The 15,060-nt window shown below is 47.1% G+C and overlaps 1 protein-coding gene across 5 annotated transcripts in view; it reads left to right on the top strand.

Moving 5' to 3' along the window:
* Window positions 1-1,720: 1,720 nt before the first annotated feature.
* Window positions 1,721-15,060, top strand: part of SV2B (synaptic vesicle glycoprotein 2B) — a 69,294-nt gene continuing 55,954 nt past the window's right edge. For 2 of the 5 annotated variants that reach the window (XM_032994251.2, XM_032994253.2), the window contains exons 1-2: window positions 1,721-2,071; window positions 7,730-7,902. The gene's annotated coding sequence lies outside the window, so the exon portion shown is untranslated. Of the gene's footprint in view, window positions 2,072-7,647; window positions 7,903-14,032; window positions 14,132-15,060 lie in introns of those variants that run through there. The other 3 variants (XM_032994254.2, XM_042804165.1, XM_032994252.2) reach the window with 3 other exon arrangements.

Raw genomic sequence — 15,060 nt, 5'->3', positions numbered from 1 at the left:
TGAGAAGAGCCCAGCAGGGACATTGAGGTGCTCATTTGGCCAGCCTACCATGTCTTCTCTCGCTTGAGAACCCACCTGCAGGTGGAAGGTGACATGGGGCAGAGCAGCCTTCTTCTGAGGACAGCCTTGATGGAATTTGGAGAGCATCTCCCGGACTGCCCCAGAACCCTCTCTGGGGAAACGCAGTTATGAGTGGTGCTGCACTTTCTGAGCATGACCCACACAAGGTGCAGCAGATCTGACACACACAAATAGAGTTACTGTGATTTGAAGAATTTGAAGAATTAATGAGCTGGAAAACTCACAGGAATGATGACAGGCAAGCAAACTGGCAGTCCGTGGCACTGTGATAGACTAGCTTGCTTTTTAGCTTTGCCAAGGCCTTGATACTTGGCCTATAGCATACAGGAGTGCTGATAATAATTTGACTTCTGAAGTGCTCCCACATCAAAGTAATGAGTGCACTGTACCAAACACAAAATGCAATTAAACTAATGTATTGCGCTAGGGAGAATAAAGCTGAACTTCGGATTTGAGTTCCAATTTTTAAATAAGTGGGTGTGAAAATCCTTAAATTAATCATCTGCTGCATTTTCCACACAGAACTGGTACCACCAGTACAGTCACAGGAATTGTACCAGCAAGCAAACAGATGAAGAGAGAATTTTCAGGCCCAGTTTTTAGTGCTGTTAACAATTACAAATACACCTGAGCTGGAGATTCAAATCGGTGATTTGAAGGGGGAGCAGGATGTAAAATACAGGACAGAGAAGAAAGGTGGAGTGTGTGCCTGGAGGGGCCCTGGAAACAGCCAGAGGAGTGATATCTCCTAGTGCTTATATATCACAGAGAGGCCCATAACGCCAGCACCGTCTTGCAGGTGGGGAAACTGAGGCACGGAGTGGGAAAGTAGCTTTCTAGATGTCACCTGCTGACAGAGCCAGGATAAGTGGCTGGACTTTCCATTCCACTTCTTTGCTCTATCCCTTTGGCAAGTACGAGGGATTCATGATGCCCTGTAAACCCATCCCTGTTTCCTTTCTGAGAAGCCTGTATCTCCACACTCCTCTTCAGTGTTAGGTTACCAGAAGCAGCAGTGGAAATCTGCCAATGAATATCTTTATTGCTCCCATTATCTGGACTAATTTGGGCATCTCTGCATGGGGGGGTGTTGCAGCGTTTGAACATCCCTCCCCATGTGCACTGGCAATGCTTTCTTAGGAGGTAGGAGCTTTGTTCCTCCTTGTTTTACCTCGTTATTCCTTTTAATAATGGAAAACTACTGTGAATAGCTTTCCATAGCAGAATATGTTCCAACTGTTGTGTCCACATGGTCTCTTGTAAGCACAAAATGACATGGACAGTAGGATTTTTTCCTGCCGCTGCTCTTCTGGCAGTGAACTCTCAAATTATAAACACAAGGGTATTTTAAACAAAACAGGTTTATCCCGCAGTAGGATTATCCCTGAAATAGGACACCTTCACCAGCCTCACCCTCTATCCATCCCAAGGAGAGGGGGCTTGAGTGTAGCAATGGTCTAATATATAAAGTAGAGAGATGAAGGATGCCAGCATAATACCCAGTCATGCTGGGATTCCCTTCTACTTACAGCTAGAAACATTCCTGTATGACAGCAATATAAAAAAAAAAAAAAAAAAAAAAAATATCCCCCATGTAATGAAGAACTCTGCTAGGGAGCTGCAATGTTTAGGCACTAGGTTGGATTTTATTACCATGATGAAATTACACAAGCTTCACCTCTCTCTCTCTTTGCCTGCCGTGCAGCTTCTCACTCTCTCCCCTTCTTTTTGGCTGCCTCCGCACACTCCCTCCCTGCTCGCTCTGCAGCCGGGGTGGGAGAGGCAGGGATACAGGTAGGACAGGCAGCCCTGGGCTCCCTCCCAGCCCCGGGGTCCCTCGGCTGGGATCCCCTGGGCTGCATCATTGGCATGCGGCGCCCGGCAGGACTGCATCACTGCTAGAGGAGATGCCAGCGCAGAGCCGCGCTGCGCCGCACACCGCGCTGCGCTGCGCAGGCAGCAGCACCGCCGGCAGCTTGGGCTGCCCAAGGTAAGAGCGAGTCGCTCCCTCGGCTTTGCTGCAAAGGGGTGCGAGGCAGCTGCCGGCGAGCTGGCAGCCCGCGGGGTCTCGGTGCTGAGCGCTGGGTTGGCAGGGAGGCAGCTCAAGGGGCAGGGAAAAGCTCTCTGCAAAAAAAAAAAAAAAAAAAACTAATGCAAAAGATGCCTCTGAAAACGAAGATGCCCAAGGGCACGGAGTCGGTGTCTGAGTTGGGATGAACGGGTGGGAGCTGCCAAGGGCTCTGTTAGCCTGTTGAGATTGGAGGGGTCAGAGCAGTTGTGAGCGAAGCAGCAATTTAAGCTCGCCCCGTTACCCCGCCTCGCTGCCCTTGCTCTCTGCGGGGAGCGGGGGAGTTGCTGTGCTTCAGAGTTTTAACTCAGGCTGAAGCAGTTTTTAAAGCAGTGCTCCCAGTGTGTGTCCGGGTCGCGGTGGGCTGAAGTGGGGAGAAGGAGAAGGTGTTTGCGTGGGGGGGCAGGGGCCGTGGTATCCGTGTGGGAGCTGTGTGTGACTGTGTGGGTGGTGGCACCCCGGGGCTGGGTGTGGGTGTGCCGGTACCTGCACACACCAGCCCCCTTTACCCCGCCGGTTACCGCACTGCCAGCACCCATTTTAATTGTCCGCCCTTCCTTGTCCTCCTCAGCCTCCAGGAAAGCTTAAATGCAGCTAAAGCTAAAAGCTGCAATTAGTCACCTCTGTTAGGAAGGACTGAATGAAGCCACAGAGAGAAAGCGATGATTTTGGTAGTTGGTGGGGCTGGCTCTCTGGACAGTGGCTATTGCGGGACACAGGTTCTCTGGCGAGGAGTTCCAGTACATGTGTGCATGCCTATAGAACATCCTGTAACACATCCAGATGTACATCTCTGCAGGGACTATTTTTCATTTAGAGGACAAGTGCTGTTCAAGGGAAATTTTCATTACCTGTGTCAAACTGCAGTAATATGATCCATAGCACCAAGATCCCATTAAAAATAATGGGTAGGAACTGGCTCCACAAGGACATTACTTGTCAGGGATGATCTTGTCTCAGGAAAAAAGGGAAAAAGAGTAACAATCTGATGGTTATAATGTGTAGGTGAGGAGCAGGGTGGTGCTCCGTGCTGAGAGGAAATCTCGCTGTGTTTAGGTTGGGCATTTGTAAGGACATACTAGAGTTTAAAGGGATCTCCTGCCATGGGAAGTCATGGCAGAAATTTCAGGTAGGATGAGAGTAAGTCAAGTGCCTGACATGGCATGAAAATTGCTGTTTCATGACTCCTCTGGATCCCTAGTGTTATTGCTTGGGGGAAGAGAGAGGAAAAGAGTTAATCCTATGGCTTGCTTAGCCAGATATTGAATATACAATAATGCTTCACTGATCACCCCAGGCTGAAAGCACTGAGCCAGATGTCTGCTGCTCATTTGGAAATACGCTTTAGTGCCTCTGCCCTAACATGTGGCCCCAACACTTCATGCAGTGGGATGCCCACAGCCAGACTGCCCTGTCTGGACAGTCTGGAGGAGGGCGTGGGAGCAGAGGCAGCATCCAGGGCTGCTTCAGGTTCTTCCCAATAGAAAAGCCCTCTTCCACCCCACAGCAGAAAGAGGAGGGGAACATCTCCCTCCCCTGCAAGAGAGCTGCCACAGGCAGCAGTCACCTACATGGGGGCCCTGGGCCTCAAAAGCTCCATGAGGTCCTAGTTAACTGCTGATGGCTCCCCTCTTCAGGGCCTTGCTGTGAAAGGCATGTCCACCAGTATTAGATGAACTCAACTGGAGATCAGATATGCAGTGACAACCTTTGGTTTTCCTGACATGATTTTGCAGCAAATGTGTATTGCAAGTGTTGGGGGAACCCTCCTGGAGCATCAAAGACAGACTCAGAAAGCAGCTGACAGTAGTCAACCTTCCTGTTCAGCTTGTCCAGTTATGAGAAGCCTGCCCCATGAAGTAGCTATGCAATTTGTACCCATTTATGTTCTGGAACATCTCTGAATGAAAGTCACTGATACCTGACAACTATTGACTGAGGGAGATAGGTGGGAGAGCAGCTTTCGTGCCAGGTTTTGATGCAGTCCCCAACCCTGCAAGCTGGGTGCTCCCCAAAAGTCAGCCTTGCACATGCAGATGACCTCTGCAGATCTGGCTGATTGTCTGCAGGTAGGGTGTGGGCACCAAAATCTGAAAGCACGGTCAGAATGAACGTGAAGAATCCCATGAGGAGAGTAAGAGCACATGATCTGGTGTTTAGTACACGGGGTATATGAGTTTAGTTTCAAAACAGGAGTTGATCCAACCTGAACCTGAAGAGAAAATGCAGGATGCTGAAGATGCATCCTTTTCCTGATCATAATAACCTCTGAGCTAGGAGAATTGCTTTCGGTGAAATGAAGTAGCAGAGATGAAAAAGGCACGAATATCCCCCATGATCCATGGTGATGTTGTCCTACCTACACAGCACACTGCTGGACAAAACTTGGCAAGGCAGGTCTGGTTTTTGAGTCACAACCTACACTTGATGCAGCATGAGCCTGGCTCCCTTCTTTTCTGCACAGAGTGCCAGTCCCTGAGTCCTTCCTCCTCTGCTCAGGGCTGTTGTGGGTGGCCTTTTCCTGGCCTTGCCACAAAGTCCCAGGGCTGTTAGCAGTCCTGCTGGGGAAGCCAAAGCCAGCCTTGAAAATCCTCTTCCTGCATCATCAAGTCAGCAAATTGATTTTCCAGATCATGAGCTGAACCTCTGAAATTGTTCTCTTCTGAAAAGATTATGGAATTACTCTTGTGCTAATGAATGCTTTAATGTTACGGTGACTAAAAGTCCCATAAGGGCTTTAACAGCCGAAAAAAAAAAAAAAAAGACACTGTAGGAAAGGGGAGCCTGCGTCAGCTGTGTCAGGCCTTGCTTCACCTTCTGGGGCAGAGGGGAGGAGGAAGATGACTGAAGTTGAAAAACAAGAGAAGGGTGAGATCTGCCAAATCCATCCGAGATACTTTCCACAGCTCCCAACTTGATCCCTCTTTCTGCGAGGGCAAGCAGGGAAGGTAACATGTTGCCTATTCCTTTTCCTTTTCAGCAGCTCTCCAGAAAATACCCATCCCCTTCAGCAGTGGGGATAACCCCCACTCCCAGTGACCTACCGGGAGAGCCCCGAGGGCAGGCAGCAGAGACAGGTCACCATCCCCAGCTCCCCGGGGCAGGCTGCTGCAACCTGCCATGGGATTATCTGAGTTTAGCACTTACCCTTCTACCCTCCTGATGCAACGCTGCCAGGCTTTGTAGTTCAGGACCATGACACTGGTTTTCAAATAGACAGTAAGACAGTACATGCTGTGACCCCTCTAAAGGAGTTTGGCATTTATTATGGAGAAAATATGCTCCTGGGGATGAGTCTGCCATGATCCTGCTGGCTTTCACAGAGCTACAGTCTTGCCTCTGCTTTACTAACCCCTGTTTTATTGCATTGTAACTCCATGGGTTAAAACCGGGTTGTCCCAGATTTGAGCGAGAGCAGAGTTAACCCCCTAAAACTGGATGGAGAAACAGTGCAGGGAAAATGTCTCCATGACACACAGACTGCCATGCAAGGGGAAGGCTGGTCTATATTTAGGTAAGGACTCTGCACAGAATGGGTAATCCTCTTCCCATGAATTATCCAGCCTGGGGATTAGACTGCTTTAAACTCCCCCAGTCCTCCCTTGCTGCAGCCGGGCTCGGTGGGACCCAGGGTGGCAATGGCCGGAGGGAGAGAGGTGGGGGCAGGCTGCTGATGACTCATTTGGCTGCTGCCAGCCTTGCCAAGTGCTCCGAGAGGTCACCATGGGCCCAGACACAGAGTGACACACAAGTGACGTGCAAGGCAACAGGGAACATTATGGCATCCCGATTAGGAAAGAACACTGAGCTTTATAAATAATTGTGGAGACGAGGGAGTGCAGCAGCAGGTAGGAGGAAGGACAAGAGACCCAAAGCAGCAGTCTTCCAAAGTGTAATATCCTCGCTAGACTTTTTCAAGATATTTCTCTAACCAGAAAAAGGAATGCTTTTTGAACTGCAGCCAATACATCTGAGAAGATGCTACAAACCCACCTGCTTGGGCTGGCCCTGCAAATGCGATTCTGGGGATGCAACTCAAGTTCATCTGTTTGGAGTGTGAATGGATCACTGTCAATACTCCATTAAAATGTTGAAGGGAGGCCAATAACACAGCTCAGGGACAGTGGGGGTGTGGGGAGGGAATAGGATGTGAGGAGGGAGGCAGGCTGGATTGCACCAAAACCTGAATATTTCACTCACAGTTATGGGGCAAGTGCCCTGTGTGTAGAGAAGACAGATTTTTGTTCTTTATATAGTGCACAGCTGCTAGAAAAAAAAAAAAAAAAAAAAAAAAAGTCTTGTCACTTATATCACCCTGGGGATTTGTACATGCCATAGAGGAAACATTTTTATCGCCTCCACATGTGGGTTTTGGGACAAAGCTTTGGTGGGGGAAAGAGTGAGAAAGACTTGGCTGTGCTATACCAGGCTGACACCCAGCTCCGCAGGGATGCCAAAGCGGGTCTTCCCCCCAGTGCCACAGGCAGCAGAAAAGGGGGGGATCTTCTGAGGCAGAAACAAAGTTCTTGTCCAGCAGACTGAGACAGCTGACACCACTGATTTTCTCAATCTGGGTTTGTGGTGGTGTCACCCTTTTTTCTCCCCTAATCTCTAGAAACTGGGATACATCTCAAAACTAGTATGGTTTGTTTCCCTTCACCCTGCTTTCCAGGCTTTAACTAAGAAATCAGGGCAGGCTTTTGATTTCCCCAATTCTCTTTGCATTTTACTGTTGCCTGGACATCTTTTCACCTTGTCCTGGAGTTACATTCCCCTGGTTTCTAACCCTGTGAGCCCTCACAGTACAGCCATCATCCCCCAGACTCACCCTGGCCACCCTTGTCTGAACTGCTGAAAAGTCAGGGTTATTCATGGGGAAGTTAAGTGCGCCAAGGCACTTTATATTTCCTGCATTTAAATCAATTTATTCTACTCTCTGATGCTTAACCTACATAACCTAAATCAGGATTTCGATCCTATTGTATTTTCCTCTGCCCAGAACTGGGACAAATTGAAAGCCTCGTCCTGCTGTTCAGCTTTCCCTCTTTTACTCCTGTCATCTAGAGGATGCCATTTAAATAACTTCAGGGGAGTTAGAGTTGAAGAGGGAATAAATGACTAGTCTCCCAACTCACTGCTAGGACTGGAAATATCTTGTCTGGCACTGCAGCTCCTGCATTGCCCGGACATGCAGGCAGAGTCAGTGTGAACCTTGGCTTGTTTCTGCATGTGAGGTTAGAGCTAGAAATCACCAGGGGAAGCCTGGATGGAAGAGGGAAAGCAAAGGAGGGAAAGACCAGGGAAAGTCTTTGCCTTTAACGTGAGCCAGTGTCTTTCCTCCCTGTGTTGAACATCCTCAATTTCCTGTTTAACTTAGAGTCAACACATCTGTCACGTTAGCATCTCCCGCTGCCTGGTTCCCCCAAGCCACCCCCCTCCCATCTGCTCTCCCTCCTGCCTCCAGCCTCCCTCAGCTCCTATTGCTTTGTGGCTGGGGGGGTGCGGGAGGCGGGGGGGGTGTGTGTGCGTGCGCCTGTGTTTTCTACTGGCTGATGGACTTTTCCATTGCCTGTGCTTCAGTACCTGGATGCAGTCGCAGCGGGATGATCGGCTTGGCTTGCAGAGCATTTACTTCTAATCTCCGGCTCGTGACATCCTAGCAGAAAGGGGCAACCCTTTCAGGAGCAGCTCCACGGGCAAGAAAGAGGGGAAATGGCTGATGAACGGCTGTGATGAAATATTTCCTAGTTCTGGTAAGCGATGCTTTTCTCTTTGGTCCCTTTCTGGACAATCAGTCCGGATGCAAAAGTAATAAGGCTTAAAGGGGTAAAAAGCACAGGGAGGAGAGCTGAAAAAGAGGGAAAAAAACAATGAAGGCCATTCGGTTTCTACAGAAGCTTTTCCAGGGGTCAGTGTTCATCAAAGCAATTTAATTATTATTAGCAAGAGGCTGGGAGCTGAGGAGATCAGTTAATGTGTGTGCCTAGGCAGTTGGAGTAGCTTTCACTTGAATGCTGTTTCATCGCCCACTCTATATCTTTTTTCCTACATGATTTCCAGCTTGGTCTGGGGCACATTCAGAGCTCACAGCCAGGCACCAGCCGTGCTCTCCATAGGGCAGTCCTAATCGAGCTGCTACCCGAATGCTGCCTTTTCTGCCTTATGCTCTTTACTGCAGGAGTTTTGGAAGGTCATTCATGAATCCTTGCCCTTAAGTTGATGCATAAAGCCCCTCAACTTTTCTAACTGATAAACTATCTCCATTGTGAAGTCTAACTGCATTTCTCCCTGAAACCAGTCCCCTAGGTGCTGCAAATAGCTGATATATAGAGAGGTGCACATAAAGGTATTTGGAAGGAAGAGGGTCTAGTTGGATTACACACTGCTAGGATTGTGAGCTATCTGATGTCCTCGACATTGGCTTACTCTAAATGAGAGGTCTGTGAGTCAGTTTATCTCAAAGGACTTTTAAAATGGGCGTCCTGCTTCTAAGTTGAGTGACAGCAGAGCTCTTACACTAGGAGTGAATTTAGGGCCCTTGTTTAAAGAGGATCAAGGAATAATAAATCTTAGAGCAGCCTTTGCAATCTGGCTGTATTGAATCTGCAAAGGTCTGTACATAATATATCTCTGTTGACAAAAAAAAAAAAAAAAAGGAAAAATACAGTGGTGAAGCTCTGGCAATTTTGCTGACAGGTAGAAAGCTATGACCTTCTTGACAGACCTGTGTTCCACCCAAAAACTGGTGCAAAATTTGGTTTGGAAATACCAAAACAAATTCTTTATATATTTATTTATGACAGGCAGAGTTAAAAACTACTCCTGGAGAACACTGCGGAGATGATTTTTTTTATAAAAATATCTCTCTCATGATGTATTCATACAGAAACCTCCACTTGCTAAAAGCTCACACATTTCCTACTCTTTCATGTTAGATACCATGACACTTAGAGTGTGGCACTCTGGTTATTGTGCTTATTCTACAGCAACCTTGAAGTTTCAAGCACCAGTTATGTTAAACATAAAGAAAAAGATCCTCCTCTCCTCAGCAGCAAGTTCTGGGTTGGAATTTTGTGTCACATATGTTTCAGGATGACAACCTTTTGTACTAAATCTGTGTCAGGTGAGTGGAAGGGGCTTTGCATGACTCTGAATCCAGCACTGTGAAAGAAGGAGAAAGTACAGGAATTGCCACATTTGTTGTCTTTGGGGGATTGATTATTATATCTGTGGGTTAATCTTCTTAGAGATGACAGGTTTTGCTTCCTCTAACTGAAACACCATAGTTTGTTTCAAAAGGTTGAAAATCCTTCATTCTGTGTTTCCTGGAAGAACACTTCTGAGCACCAGAAATTTCTATAAATTTATTTTCTTGTTGTATTATCTTCTAAAACCTGCAGAAATATTGTCAGAGTATCTTTGATGTCCATTTTTTGTTTGTGTCCACTTGACTTTTCTCCCACAGTCAAAGATGTTTGCCAGTAGTGACTGTGCTTTCCTGGTCCTTGTTGCAGTACTTCCTGGAAGGGTTAATTTCCCTTGTTTAATTAATGACTCTGTAATATTTATAAAGAGAAATTCCTCATATCCATCTGTGGTAATTTTGGTACATCTGCCAAGATGAAATTCTAGGGCCAAATGAATATTACAATATGCTAGATGTACAGATTTTTATAGCATCCCAAAGATATTTCCTGAGACATGCTGATTTGATGTTGGGGAAGTGAAGGACAGATCCTGAAGTATTTGTCTGTGAGTGGAAACAGAATTCAATGTGCTACAGAATTAATGAATGTTATGATATCTAATTGAATTTTAGTCTTTTCTCGTGGGCATTTGTGATAAAAAGGATGGATTTCCCATGTGAATAAATCCATTTGGTAAGGTCAGGGAGTCATATGAGATCCTAAACAAAGAATAGTCCAGATCATTCCTGTGAAGACACTTGGCATCCATGTCATTATCTCTTCAAGCCAAGGTAATCAAGGAGATGGAAGATTAAGCTTTTTCTTGCCAGGGAAACTTCCACATTATTTGGTTGAAATTGGAATCCAGTCACCTCATGCTTGTCTCTCCAGATTTTTCTTACCACATCTGCTAAATTACCAGCAGCTATTTGCGTTTTAAATGAGGGCTTCCTCCCGCACAACCCATCTGCTCAGCCTGTTTGTTCTTCCCGTGCAGTCACGACTTTGTGATCACGTTTATGTCAGTAGAAACACACTGGTGTTGGGGGCAGAAGGAAGAGGGGAACAAGGTGGACTTGCAGATTCCCTTGGATGGATTGAATTCAAAAGACGAGTTGGGTTAAAAGAGAGGGTAGAACCTCTCTTGAAAGAGAATTAAGACAGGACAAGGGAGCCAGGAAGTTCAGGCCACTTTGAGGACAAATCTTGTCTTTTTCTAGAACTATCCTAGGGAATCTTTACAATTAGACATCCTAGACTTTTCCATGTGTAAAGTGACATAACTCACCTGGGCATGTTCTTGACTGCCTTAATGCCAGGGAGGAAGAAGAAATTAAGAATTTTCTTTCTTGGAGGTGGATGAAATGTGAGAGTACTTTACGGTATTTTAATCTGCCTCATTTAAGTGGAGAGACTAAGGTTTTCAGAGATGTTTTCTGCTCACCTTGGTGTGACAAACCCGAGGATATGATTATAGATATAGAGGAATGTGATAGAGATCTACAAAGTTGTGAGTGACATGGAGAGAGTGAGTAGGGCTGTAAAATATCTCGTCAAGTCCAAGACCCAGGCAACATCAGAACTAGCTAATAAAAGCCAGATACATATCCAAGATGCCTCTACCTGACTCTTCAAATGTGAGGCAGTCCTGGCCCAGCCCATAATCTAAATTACCATCTCCAAATAATAAGCACTGCTATGACCAGCATGGCTTCCAGACCAGAACTGCCCTACGTCCAGCCAGCTTGAATCTATCTGTACCCTTATGTAGATAAGGTATGGATACTGACAGTGCTGTGTAAGATGCTCCAGAAAGAAAAGCTGGATGTGCTGAGATGTACTCAGCTGTGTTTTCTTCTCCCATCTCTTAAGGGAGGACATCAGCAGGATAGCTACCATACACACAGCCATGAGGGTCCCAGAGACTGTGTGCAAGAGGTTTGGGGTGTCATGACCTGGCTTAGATCAGTTTATATGGCAGTCACTCATGCCTGGTATGCATTTTCTATAATGAGGAGCATCTATAATGAAGGGGATTGCCCACCCATGGCTGAAAGCAGTCATCTCTTAGGAGGAGCAGAGTAGCCCAGAGGGCAGAATATGTTATATTGAACAGTGTAGATGCTGGGAAAGAATGGAAAGCGGTATATGAGCCCCAAAGCAGTACTCTTTACTGAAGAAATTGCTCTTAACGGCCCATGTATAGACACAGCCATGTGAGAGATGCCCTTTCCCTTGTCCCGCTTCGCAGTCGCTGTTGCCCTGCCTAGGAGAGAGACCCAGTGCTTCTGCAAGAGGACTGCGGCAGGCCTGATGCTGGGCAGGAGATGCTGCAGGACTGTGCGACAGCTGGCTCTTGATGATTCAGTGTTTCTAGTTAAACTCAATGTTTTGCTGTGATTCACAGCAGCTCTCGTGGGAGATGGGTTTGCAGGAAACTGGAACTCATCCACTCCTGACTGGGTGATGGATGGCTTTGTTCAAGCTCTGGTTCCCACCATGCTGCCAGCACAGCGGCTCTCTCCCTGGCCTCCCATCCTCCTCAGCTGACAGCGAGTGAGAAGAGTCATGTCCTCAGAACAGGGCAGCCCTGGTATTTCTACCCAGCAGGTCCCTGGACACCATTGCAACATGGAGAGTTTCCCAGTCCTGGCATGAAGATGATCCCTGTGGGGTGTTTTGTAAAATGTGAGAGGGTGAGTAAAATCCCTGCAGGAGATTTTTGACCATGGGGAAAGTGCTATGAGAGCCAAGTGATATGTGTGTTTTACACCCCTCCTACTCTCAAGGACTCAGTACTGCAGTGGTGAGTGGAAGGCTGGTCCTCTGTCAAGACACGAGTGGTCACGGCCAGGTCTTGGTGACTGCTCCCACCACATCCCTCCAGGCAAAGGTGGTGGTGGTGGCTTCTTTGAGGAACCTCATTTATGTAGCAGTCCTACAATTAGTGATGGTCCTCAAACAAGCCTGGTGACATCTAGTTTTGCAGCTAGCATCTTCCTCTGAGGCACATTCCCAGGGGGATTAGCAAAGCCAGAATATGAGTTTAGAGGCAGACTGAATTGGATGCCTCCCTGAGGATGACTGAGGGATTGATGTGTCTTGGGGGACAGAATGGAAGCACACAAAAATACTTCTCTGGATATACTTGGCACAGAGGATCTATTGCACAGGACACTTATACAGATGGATAAAATCTCTTTTAGATTTACAAGCTATCCTGGGTAGGTGGATCTTGATTTTAGTCTCAGGGCTGTAAACAAGTAAAATTGCTCTGGACTCATACCAGAATCAGAGATACCTAGGCTAGTATGAGGGATATGGCACTTCATAACATAATAAACACTAAAAGTGATTATTCTGTTCTCTGTACACGGGGACCAGGGCTCTTTCTGCCCTGATATATGGGAGGGAGGAGAAGAGGGGGTGATTTGGGATCATGGCTGCTTGGAGCCACAAGAGGTGTGGGTTTTTACAAAGCCCAGTAACAACCAGGAACTGGTTCTCCAATGCTTTCAGCCTACTGCAAAGGAGGAAATCTAATCCGAATTCCTCTCACCTACTTCCACTGAAGCTCAGAGTGGGCACCAGCAAGATCAGCCACTTTTTGGAGGGGTATATTTGTCCTTCTGCACCCCCTGCCACATGCACTCACAGCCCAAATTCACAGATATTTTAGCAGGGCTGTCTCTATGCAGGGATCTAGTGTGCATTAACTATAAGCATGTGTAGATGAGGTGTTAAATGATTTATACACAGACTCAGATTGAGAAATCCGGCTGGTTTCTTCTCCTGATATGTAGCTGTTGTTGGTGATTAGTTAAGCTTTCCTGGCATTCAGGAGGAGCTGAAGAGCCTTTTCACTTGCAATACAGACCCAAAGTTTCTGGGCTTCGTGGAAACTGACCCTCCCTGGTGAGCCAAGACTAGTTTGACCAGCGAAAGGAGTCTGGAGCCCATTGCCAGTGGGGCCAGTGAATCTCCCACCACTGATGCCATTCATTAACCCTCTGGGGACTGTGGCGATGCTCTGATGTCGAGCCACTCTCGGAAACATGGGGAATGCCTTTTGCATTCTCAGACCCAGAGGATGGGAATCCAGAGCAGAGTAATTTTAATTAATCTTGTACTTATTATTTATCACTAATTGAATATGCTTTTGACATTTTTTTTCTTCTTTAGATAAGTGTGTTTAGAGTTGGTTATTAGTATCTAATTTATAATGCTAAGAAGATAGGATCCTGCTGCAAAAAGCTGGGAAGGGTGCAGGACACAGGGGCTCTAGTAGGAAACACTCATGAAGTATTTCTGACTAGAAAACATTCAGTATTTTGACACTTGTGGTTTTGAAAAGCCGGCCATGCCTGTTGACTAAAGCAGGACACTTCAGGAGCTCCTTCTTATGGCTTTATTTTACAGCGACACTTCTTTAGCATGGGGACTAAAAGCAGAGTCTGAATTGCATGCTGCAGAGCCAACCCACTGAAGGATGGTGTCCTCTCAACCACTCTAATCCCCCTAAAACACACAGGACAAGTCACTAAGGGAATGAGGAAAGATTAGGAAAAGCCTAAATGTGCCCCCATGCACTGCAAGTTCTGCAAAGCCTTGTTTGTAGCCAAGATTTACATCCTGCCTGCTTTAAAACCAGAAAAAAAAGTGGGAGAGCTCATGTGCTGCTGACTTACAATTACAGGGTGCTGAGCACAGCAATTTCCCAGCCATCAGCAGGAAAGAAAGTAAGATTTACACCTGGAAGGCAACTGAGAAGTTGGAAGAGAGGCATGAAAATAAGGTACTTCAAAGCCATGCTGTTTGAAAGCTTCTGGGGCTAAAGCAGCAGGCTGAAATGGGGCTCCCATTTGCTTTTTCTACCACTGCAAGTGTGCAAAGGAGGCAAGTGCTCAGGGTGGAGAGAGGCTTGGTGGGGATGGGAGCGCTCACCCCCCTTGCCCGCTCTGTGCCTGGCAGCTGCTGCCTGTCCCTGCTGTTTCAGGCCACGCAGCTGATTAAATATTGAAAGGGTTTGGTTGCTGTTGCTTGAAAGCTTCTGTCTGGATGAAAATGAAGTTATGCGAGGACAAGTTTGTGCTGGTGCAATTCGTCTCTGTTTAAATACGGCTGACCATAAACAGACCAAAAATAGGTTTCTGGGTTTTAACGTAAAGGCACCATTGGGATGCGGATTTGGGTTACTCCTTCTCAGAGACAAGGTATAGGAGAGCTCAGGGAGGGGGGTATTGCAGATGGGGTGGGTCAGGCTGAGTTATCAGAGAGACCCTGTGGCATTCAGAGGTTGTTGTGGGTGCTCTAAGGCTGGTGGCGATGGGAGCTAGCGCCTGAGGTTTGTGTGTTCACACAGCAGCCTTGCTCCAGGTTCACCTCCCACACATCCCCCGTGGGATTACGGGTAGGGGCCAAAAGTGGATGGAGGGAGAGATGAAAAGGGTGGATGTTTCTGGGAGGCTGCTTATAAACAACAGGGGAGCTCTGTGGAGAATCAGGCACTGGAGTCCTCGGGGTAACTAAGCAGTGGAAAAAAGGAAGCCAGGGGTGGAGGAAGAAGGTCTTTTGCTGACTAGTGGCACAGCCAAATCTCAAATATAGACAAGAAGAGTTGCCATCAGGTGGAAGTAGAAAAACTGACCATTTTTCCGCTCTCCAGCCAGGTCCACTGTTGCACTCTCATCTTCTGAGAGGACGTTGAGGGCATTTTCCATCTTG

This window comes from Tyto alba, unplaced genomic scaffold (assembly GCF_018691265.1).
Source record: "Tyto alba isolate M040663 unplaced genomic scaffold, T.alba_DEE_v4.0 Super-Scaffold_41, whole genome shotgun sequence".
Classification (NCBI taxonomy): domain Eukaryota; kingdom Metazoa; phylum Chordata; class Aves; order Strigiformes; family Tytonidae; genus Tyto; species Tyto alba.
The sequence above is the reverse complement of the archived record's forward strand: the minus strand, read 5'-3'. Positions and strand labels throughout refer to the sequence as shown.